General features: G+C 36.2%; 1 non-coding gene across 1 annotated transcript; it reads left to right on the plus strand.

Annotated features, from left to right (window-relative positions):
• Positions 1–1,068: 1,068 nt before the first annotated feature.
• On the plus strand, positions 1,069–1,140 carry TRNAE-CUC (transfer RNA glutamic acid (anticodon CUC)). Its single transcript has one exon. It is a non-coding gene; the product is annotated as a tRNA-Glu (tRNA).
• The last annotated feature ends 8,455 nt before the right edge of the window (positions 1,141–9,595 follow it).

A 9,595-nucleotide genomic window follows, 5' to 3' on the forward strand; every position in this document is an offset into this window, starting at 1 on the left:
AGTCGAAAGTAACATTAGCTATTTTATATTTAAAAATTTTTGTTTAATTTTGTTTTTTACTAGAAGTTAGTTCGAATGCAAAACTCAGATAATCAAAATTACGCTGCTTTTGTTGTTGTTTTACAAATTTAATCATTCAACTTGAACAAATTATGTAATTTCATGTATTGCATGCGAAATAAAAACTAGTTATTAGCGCGCATACATTTTGTCTTTCGTGATCTCATTTCTCAAAATTACTGGGGAGATACGAATGTCTCTAACTTAATGATTACAAAATCATTTTGCTTTTTTCTGTGTACCTTTTATATCAAACAAGTGACCTTTGCAATTTCGTGACTGAAAAGCCTTTAGAGAAAATTTAGACTTAACAGATGCATTTTTAAAGCACTGCAAACAACTTCTTAGATGAAAGGAGATGCTGAAATTAAATTTATCTTCTACGTCCATCATTCTGGTAATTGTTTACCACATTGAAAGAGATACCGGTAATGACACTAGACCTGACATGCACTCAGGGAAACATCTTATCTGTATTTGCTTAATATGAAAAGGTGGAACTCATAGAAAATATTTTCTGAAAAATCAAATTCTAAAGAAACGGTCGTTCTTCATAAGCCTATAATACAGATCAATGTGCGTTTAAATGGGATAATCCTTTAAACCAGACATTCCCACCCAATGGCGTGCCGCAGCATAATGGTGTGCCACTAAAAACTAAAGGTGTTCCCCAAAATTTTAACATGATCATAGCGAATAATGAAGAATTAATTTTGGAGATAATACGTGGCTCTTGCTGTATTTCCTAGAGGTAGTAGAGGATCTGGATTTTATTCTTGGATTTTTTTTTTCTTTCTCTTTAGGATACTTGTGTTGCAAAAAGAAAAACGTAAATTTAAGATTTGGTGAAGCTTCTAGAGTAGAGTGCAGTCAAATTGTGAGATTGCGAGGACAGTGAAGCAGAAACATTATTTGATTTTGTGTTCTAACTGTATTTCTAACAAGTCTGTGGCAAAGAAAAGGAATTTTGATAAATAGTTTGAAAACTACCAGCGTGTTACAGAGCAATCCCATGTAGTCTAGTGGTTAGGATACCTGGCTCTCACCCAGGAGGCCCGGGTTCGATTCCCGGCATGGGAAGAACTTCTTTTGCTGTCATAGTAGTCTAGTGGTCAAACGTTGTATTCGCATGATTGCTAAATACAATGACGTTCTTGTATTCTCTCTATTTTAAGAACTTCTCTGTGGTCGTGCGGGAGCACAAACAGAGAATTTTTAAAATTAAATTTTAGATATTGAAGAATTTACAATTTACCGATTGGTGCAGAGTTGTTCATCTGTCAGTTAACTTTGTTTTAGGGGGTAGACGATGAGGAAATAAGGGAATACGAATGCCTTGGCATAAAATACCTTTTGTATAAAATTTCTACTGTAAAATAAACGAAGTGTGCAAAAAGATTAATTAACGCTGTGACCTCCTACGCCACTGATCCCTTTCAGTTTTATAATGCTTAAGTCGTTGGCTATCATTTATTATTTTCAACCTTCTTCAACAAAATATTACTCCGCATAACGGTGATTAATCAAATTCCAAATATTCCTAGAAAAGAGCTTCTCGTGCTTGGAAAATAACATTGGCCGAACTGAATTCGATTTTCTGTTTAAAAAGAAATTTTTGAATCTGGAACGAAACCAACAGTCCATAAAAATTTATTTGGTCTTGTCTTCTGCAGGGTCTTTCTGCGTAACTATTTTACTTATTTATATTTCCCATATTATATTACTGCCACCAACCTTTGTTGGTTATGTGTGTATGCGTCTATCTCCTCTAAAGAGGTGAACGTCCTGAAATCGATAAAAACACGTACTTGAGTTTTCTGCGGTATCTCTGTCTGGACAACCCACGCCAGTTATATTCTTCTTATTATTATAAGAATATCGAAAGTACTTTGTCCACTATTGTACCAGAACTACACTGCCTCACCAAAATATTAGACAATCGGACATCCCAATATGCGAACACCTCCTGTTGCATCAAAATGAAATAGTCCGTCTCTTAGTGATACTGTATATGGTAATAACCTTAAGTGTAAACAGATCTGCATAACCTCAGTGCTGTTATTAGGTTAATGCTCTTCTACGATAAAAACAGATTATGCCCATAATTAAATAGGTTAGGGTGGCTAACATCTTCCACATTGTGGGCTACATTCAGACGTATAAGTTAGTGGAAATGCATATACGCAGTAAATTAATTGAAGACACGCTTGCCCAATAGAGAATACCATCACCCAGACGGCTGTTTCAAGGGAGGTCATGCTTTAACCTACAGGCTCTCTAAAAGGTAAGAGTTAGCGGAAGGAGGAGGTATAGTAGGAGACAAAATTGACCCCAAAATAAATGAACAGGAGCCACATTACTCATACTAATTCTACCTCAATAGTACTAGGACAGTTCTGGCTGCCCACTTATCCCTGAATACCCCCAAGAGACAGCTGTTTCAGCCTTCGTCGGTGAGCACTGTGTGGGTAGGTACGGTCTTGGTCTATGCAACACGGAAATTGGCTCATGAACAAGCTAAGGACAAAATAAATAATTTGAAGTTGTTTTGTCACGGGGTTATACACAAACACACAAGATTACACTCTGGCAGGCTTATTAAACTACTTAATCTAAACTGCCTAAATAAAAAATATCGTATTTGCCAGAAGATAAGACAAACCCAGATTTTAGAAGAAGTTCGGAATGAAACACTTTATCGCATATTTTTGAAATACACTTTCACAAGTCAAGGTATAATTTTCTCGGTTGGAGGAGGACCGAAATGTCTTTCTGATGCCCCATGATCTTTGGCATAATTTAGCACCTTCAATTTGAAGCTAAACCTCTTCTGTCTTGTACTCATTTCAGGGCTACAAGTTTATAACAAATTAAAACTGCTATACCGAACAAAACACGGAAACATGAGCTACAAAAGATGTTTTCCTCTCCACTGGTGACTCATTGATTTATAGAAGGAATTGCTGATTCTAGAAGGTCGTAGATGAGGTCATTGATCGATTACTAATACCGATATTGTTGTCCATATAAATCTCTGCGGGAGATTCGAAGGTGTGGCAGACATGATAATTCCCCGTAATCCATTCCAAAAAAAGTTTTTAGGAGGAAGTGTTGTTTCTGTTTAATTTTTCTCACAAATGCCCCTTTCTCTTCGTAGTCTGTGCCAATGAACGTGGATAGCCTCAGAATTATTGTGTGTGTGTGTGTGTGTGTGTGTGTGTGTGTGTGTGTGTGTGTGTGTGTAATCAATATAACACAATATTTTTAAAACAGTTTGGGATGTTTCGTTGGTGTTCTCTCAGCTTTTTTTAACAACCAGCTGTGCCCAATTGATGCGAACTGGCTGAGCAACACCATTGTACGGGTCTCTCTATAAAATAATTTCTGCCCAGAACCCCGAAGCTAGGATAGCACACCATAGGGAAGCGCTGCTTATCTGGAGCTTAACATAGTATTCAGGCAACCTGTGATGCCTCACAGTCTCAGAGATTAGTGCCTTTGAAAAGATGCTATTGATTTCACAGCACGTCGGCATCTTAGCATTAGCATTAACATTAGTAGAGGCAAGAAAGCAAGCTTATGCAGCATCAGCCAAAAAAGAAAAAAAAACCCTCCCATTTCACCCCTCCATTTGTTCCAAATACCTGTCCAGCTCAGTCTTAAATTTATTTAGACTATCAACTTCCACAACAAAAGATGGAAGCCTGTTCCACCAACCAACTACCCGCTGTCTAAAGGCAAATTTCCGCACATCTGTTCTACAACTATCTTTTCTCAATTTGAAACTGTGTCCCCTCAGTTTCTTAGTCTGAGCAAGAAGAAGAAGAATCCCATCAGAATTCAGCTTGCTCAACCCCTTCAAGGCCATATACACTTATACACCTCAATCATATCACCTCGCAGGTGCCTACTCTCCAGGGGCTGCAATTTGCAGAATTTAAGCCTTTCTTGGTAAGAGCGCCCCTTTGTTCCCCTCACCAATCTTGTTGCCCTTCTTTGTACTCGTTCTAGCAATTATACGTCCTTCCTAAAATGAGGCCTCCAGATCGGTACACAGTACTCTAGGTGTGGCCTGACCATTGCCTTGTATAACAGGATAATCACCTCCCTTTCCCTGCTAGCAAAATTCCTATATATCATTGAAAAGACTCCATGACCTACCCTGGCAGCCCGTCTGCACTGCTCAGCGAACTTCTTTGACTGCACAATTACCCCAGGTCTCTTTCACTTTCCACTTCCGTGAGTGAAGTACCACACAGTTGGTACGTTTCTCTTCGGTTATCGCTACTCATATGCAGTACTTTGCATTTGTCAATGTTAAACTTCAGTTGCCACTTCTCAGCACATTTTCCCAACTTATCTAGATCCAGTTGGAGTAGCATACTGTCTTTACTGTCGTTAACAATCCTGCCAAACTTTGTATCATCTGCAAACTTGAACATTAAACCTGATATACCTTCATCAATATCATTGATAAATATACAAAACAACAACGGGTCCAATACCAAACCCTGGGGAACTCCATTAACAACATTTGTCCACGAAGCGCAGTGTCCATTGATTACCACTCTCTGTCGTCTTCCACTCAACCATCCCTTTATCCATTGTAGCAACTTACCCTTAATGTCATACCTCTTCAATTTGTACAGTGGTCTTCCATGTGCAACAGTATTAAAAGCTTTCATGCAATCCAAGTATATGATATCAAAATTATTTTTGACATTCAGGTCCTTTGTGACCACATCATAGTCTTTTCTGACCAATCAAATTGGTCAGACAAGACCTCCCTTTAACAAACCCATACTGTGCCTTAACTATTACTGCAGCCTTGTCTAGATGATCCGACAATGCTTCTTTAACCAGTGATTCCATTATTTTTCCTGCAAGTTAAACTAACAGGTCTGAGTTACTTGTGTCACCTTTTGAACCCCCACTTGTGAATTGGTGATACATTTGAACACACCTCCGGTCCATGGGGACATCCCCTGAGTCCAAGGAAGCTCTCATAATTATGGCTAAGGGTTTGCTTACCTCCTTTAATATAACTGGATAGATCCCGTCCACCCCAGGTGTTTTCCTTATGTTTAACTTCAACAATTTCTCCTCCACTTTGCTCTCAGTTATTACAAAATCACTTAGCTCTCTCGTAGCGTTTGATAAACTTCTGGCACTCCCCTCATTGAATAACTCCTCATGTGTGAATGTAGATGCAAAATACTTATTCAGTTTATCAGCTACCTGAGCATGATCATCAATAGTCAACCCATCTATGTTAAGTGGTCCAATCTGATTCATCCTTTCCTTCTAGAGTTTATATAAGTAAAGAACTCTTTGCTGTTTTTCTTTGCATCCTTTGCCAAAGATTTCTCGTAATCTGCCTTCGCCTGCCTAACCTCCTTTGTGACTTGATTACAGACTAGTTTATATCTGCCATAGGCTTCTGTGTCACCTGATACTTTTTTATGCATCCCATACATTTTTCTTCTCTGCCACGAGCCTCATTATTTCATTTGACATCCATTTAGGCCTAAACCTTTAACAGTATTTCTTAGTTGGAATGAAAAGCATAGTAGCCTCCAAAATTAACTCCCTGAAGGCTTCCCATTTGGAATACAACGTTGGTAACATCATCAGTTGATCCCACTGTATAGAATTTAAAGACTGTGTAAGACCACTGTAGTCACCTTTACGAAAGCAATAGCCCTTTCCCTTTAGCCTCGATGGTAGTTACATCTTTAAGTAATTCCCATATCAGTACATTGTGATCACTGTCACCCAGTGGTTCCTTTATCTGCAGATTCTTAATGCATGAATAATCACTGCTGATAATCAGATCAAGAATATTACTCCCTCTGGTTGCCTTTCGAACATGCTGTGTAGAAAACAGTCATTCAATAAATTCAAAAAATTCTTGCTAGTGTGTGAGTGACCAACCTACAAGTTCCAGTCAATATCTGGAAAGTTAAAATCCCCCATTATAAGACACTATAATTTACTGGCCCACTCTATTTCTCTACACAATTGCTCATTATACTCATCAGATTCATTAGGCCTATAACACACACACCTACTCTCATTTTTCCTTTCCTAGTGTTTTTTTCACACCAAACAGACTGAACACTGCATTGTCCACAAACATCAATTGGATGCACTTCCTTAGATTTTATGTGTTTCTTAACTAACAGCATAGCCCCTCCTCCCTTCTTGTCCTGTCCATCCTTTCTGTACACATTGTACTCCCCAAATTCCAATTCTGCACTGCTTACGTCTGTGTAACACCACGTCTCTGATATCCCGACAATATCTGCCTTTGATGTCTTGACTAGCATTCGTATTAGGTAACATTATCTATTATGTTTGTACAACTGTGTTAACTGTCCAAGCTGCATGTTGTGCAGGCTGAAGAACTCACAATAACCAATGAGAATGGGGTCCTACTTATGTTTTATAAAAAATGAAAGCATTATCCCACTGTATAAGGCAATTGTAAGACTGCATTTGAAATACTCTATCCAAGTATGGAAATCTTATCTACAAAAAGATATTGAGCTTTTTGAAAGGATCCAAAGACTGGCAACTCACTTAGTGAGATCAGTAAAGGGCGACCTTGTGGGAAAGACTTCGATTATGTTGGCTAGAGCTCGGTATTAGGCACCTTAGAGAGGATCTGATTGAAGTTTATAAGGCTCTGAGAAGGTTGGTAAAAGGAATGAAGCCAGAATTTTCACTGTTGTAAAGAATATACAACAGTGAATAATAATTATAAAGAAATTCGAGCCAAACGTCTGATAATGATTTTCTTAAATCATTATTTTAGATGGTATTTTTCTTAACGGTAAAAATACACAATACACGGGTTACTTTTACAAGGTTTTTCCAACTTATTACGTTACTTGAAGAAAAATAAATAGTGCTAAATTAAAAGATATTAAAAAAGGTACCTTCTGAAAACTGTCAATTAGTATTTTTTAATAGAGAAATAATTATGCCATACGTTTTTATTGACCATATTTCCGTAAGAGTGACGTCACAAATTTTGTTATTGGCGGTTGTAATGATATATTCTTTCCATGAGAGTGGTTTCGCAACTGGTCACTCGTTTGGAGAAGTCCAGGGTTGAATCCCGTTGGGGACGGAGAATTCCTAATAAAAACAAAACAACATCGGACTCCATTAAAATACAGTACAGTACTGGTAGAGTGGATAAGATTGGTATAGGTACGCGAATATGTTTTTTTTTTTTTTTTAATCATCGTTTACCGTTTATTGGTAATCTGCTTGGCTATAAAAGATAATAACTATTTTATTGACTATTTCCTGTGAATTTAAACACTCTTTACAAGTACCCTACATCTACAACTTCCCTAAAGCCTTCATGGTCTTCTTATGATGTTGATCTGCTTGTGAAACATTCCTTTATCAAGTTACAGCTTCTGGGTAAAGTCCACATGACTTATCTTCGGTTATCTTAACCTTGAATGCCGGTGTACAAGTCGTAGTTTCAGTAATATGGAGATTTCTCGTAGACAATGTGGTTGCTAAAAGGCAATGGTATTCTATTCTATCTCAAGTGTTTTCTTTCCCAACTTTTTCGAAATACAATAATACTACATCGGAACCCTTCTTAAGATGTGGAAGAGGAATAAATCTTGTAACAGAGAAATGTTGCATTTGGGTGTAATGTGAAAGATTCTGTAGAGTATGCCATGAAGATCATAACCCTAAAAATGTTTCGAATTAAATACGGATATTTCGGAATGTTTGCTTTGAACACGATTTCTTTTTCAAAACATATGTTTTGTTGTTTTTTCTTGACCGATTTTACCTCCGTTAATGACCTTTTGATATTGTATTCATCGTGGTGGCTTCCACCTTGATAAGATGGATTTATGAAGAATTATACTCCTTAAAATTTTCTCCTGCTTAACTTTCTCTCTCCCGAAAAGTGGCTTACATATCTTGGTATTCCTAATCTAATTAGTTCAAATGATTCGTTCAGGTACCAGTGTAATTCAATTATACTTCATTTCACTCTATTGTGTATTGGGCTGTGGATAAATCTTTAATTTACTTACTAGGCGACTCGGAATTTCGAGTCATAATTGAACGCGATTCCTAAGGACAAAAGGAGTTGAAAATGTTCTTAGAATTTTTTTCGAAAACCGCTGAGTTTTTAAGAAAAATTGTGTTAATGTTTTGTTACGTCATATCTGGTACGGGAGAACTGGATGCAAAACAACGTGGTTATACAAGAACAACGTGGTTTTGCAGCTATTTCTCGGATACAGGAAATGACGTCACAAAACTTGATCCTTGTTTTTCTTAAAAAGTATACCGTAAAACTAAGAATATTTTCAATCGAATTTGTTGTTAAGAACTCACTGTACAATTTATGGCTTGCAGTTCTGATGCCTGCTTTAAATAATAAACTCTATATATGATAACATTAAAATGGCTTTGAAAGTCAGTAGGCCTATTGTTAAGTTATGCTTTTTAATAATTATGTGCACTTTTAAATTGAAATCATCCTAATTTCTGTGTGAAATAATTGAAATTCGAGTTTCAAAGATATTAAAACTTAGCTTTTATTAGGTACTTTCATGTATATGCAAAAACGTCTATTGCCTTTTGCATGTCTGTCCGTCCGCATGTAATAATTCAACTCCCAATGGATAGATTTTAATGAAATTTTATATTTAGATATTTTAGAAAGTTTAGTCGAAGCATCCCAAAGTTCGTTAAAATCGGACGGATAGAAATCCGACAATTATTCCTTTTTTTTTTCATGCATATACATAAACTATCAAATTGAAGACTAAATGCACAAGGCATAATAATATATATAATAGACTATCAATATAATATTGTGCTGAAGCACTGGATATAATATTTGTTTCCGTACACTGATTGGATGAATGAATGGACAATATGGAGAATGTGCAGAAACGTAATGTTCTCAGTTCGCGCATAAAAAGTCGTTACTCTTTTGCGAAGCTCTTTGTTTTGTTATCAGTTTACTAAATATACACATCATGAATTATTATAATTTGCTTATTATATTAATCGCAATGAAATACGTGAAATATTTCCATTGTTATTAAAATCTAAAAAAAAAATTAATAAAGCACATTACGAAATCGTAGTATCAGCATACTACGGTTCAGTTTATTAAATTGAACAATTTTCTTCAATTTATTTGAACAACTTTCAATTTATTAAATTTGTTTAATTTAATAAATTGAACAATTTTTTAATATTTTCTTTTTTTTCCCTTTAAAATATTAATGATTGCTGGATATACAACATTTTTCCATGACTAACAAACCAAGTTTGTAGCAGAAAAAAAACACTAACAAAATAAATAAATAAAATAATAATAAATAAAATAACGTTTCTACAATAGAGTTAATTTCTCAACAAGAAATACCCTTTCCGAGGGACGATGTGTTTTTGTAAACCCAGTAGAGAAAAAGGTTCGTAGGCCCTGCTACCCTGCATACATTTATTCCTCACCCACCAAACTTTTTGAACTGTT

The sequence above is a fragment of the Mastigoproctus giganteus genome, chromosome 3 (genome assembly GCF_048544385.1).
Source record: "Mastigoproctus giganteus isolate SK-2022 chromosome 3, ASM4854438v1, whole genome shotgun sequence".
NCBI classification, from domain to species: Eukaryota; Metazoa; Arthropoda; class Arachnida; order Uropygi; family Thelyphonidae; genus Mastigoproctus; species Mastigoproctus giganteus.